The sequence below is a fragment of the Sinocyclocheilus anshuiensis genome, unplaced genomic scaffold, assembly GCF_001515605.1.
Source record: "Sinocyclocheilus anshuiensis isolate Anshui unplaced genomic scaffold, SAMN03320099.WGS_v1.1 scaffold573, whole genome shotgun sequence".
Lineage (NCBI taxonomy): Eukaryota > Metazoa > Chordata > Actinopteri > Cypriniformes > Cyprinidae > Sinocyclocheilus > Sinocyclocheilus anshuiensis.
Genome location: NW_015539851.1, coordinates 342236 through 343285, shown reverse-complemented (window position 1 = coordinate 343285; position 1050 = coordinate 342236).

Sequence of the window (1050 nt, the reverse complement as noted above, 5' to 3'; positions counted from 1 at the left end):
CTACGCCCAGCTCCACGGCGCCGCTTGCCGGAGCGGATGCGGCGCCGGGGGTGGACGCAGGGGGCCGCCCTTGGCAATGAACAGGCTGGGGCGCTGCGGACGGGTGGACGCCTCAGTCTTCTTCTGTACAGCCGAGAGCTGCTGGGCCAGGCTCTCGACCGCATCGCCGAAGAGGCCGGTCTGGGACACAGGGGCATTAAGGAACCGAACTTTGTCGGCGTCCCTCATATCGACCAGACACAGCCAATTTTGGCACTTCTTGACCACCATAGTGGACATCGCACGACCCAGAGACCGCGCAGTGACCTTCGTCGCTCGTGGCGCGAGGTCCGTAGCGGTGCAGAGTTCTTTGAGAACTTCTGAGTCATGACCACCCTCGTGCAGGTCCCTCGGTGCCTTAGCCTGAAGAACCTGCAGTAACGCCGTAGCGTATAAGGCAGAGGCAGCTTCTCCACAGGCCGTATAAGCATCGCTGGCCAGTCGAGTACCTACAGACCTGGGAGGGGAGGCACGGTTCGCCCCGCCGGGTGGAGGCGGTATTAGGACACACTTGCATCGCAACCGACCGCTCCACCAGGGGGACCCTTGTAACCCCCTAGCTGCCCCACCGTCGAGGGTGGTGAGGGAGGAGGAACCAGCAGATCGGTTTCCGGCAGTAAAAGGTGCCGTCCATGACCTGGTGAGCCCCTCATGCACTTCCGGGAAGAAAGGCACCGAGGCGGGGCGCTGAGAACCAGCGCAGACCACCCTGAAGAACCAATCATCCAACCTTAAGGTTAAAGAAGTCTCCACTCGAGCCCTACCCCTACGGGGGCCCGGGAAAGCATAGCCGTTATTTCTGGATCCAATTCAGGCATTGCTACAGTCCCGGAGGAGAGGAGCACAGCCGAATCTTCCTCTCCAGAAAGCTCTGGCTCACCCTCCGATGCAGCAATCGACATCTGGTCGTTGGGAGGAGCGCCAAAGGATACGGCTGGTACACTCCTTGTAGAGGGCCCAGCACGTTCCATTGGCAGCTCAACTGGTTGCGGAGTGCCTCAGACCGCCCGC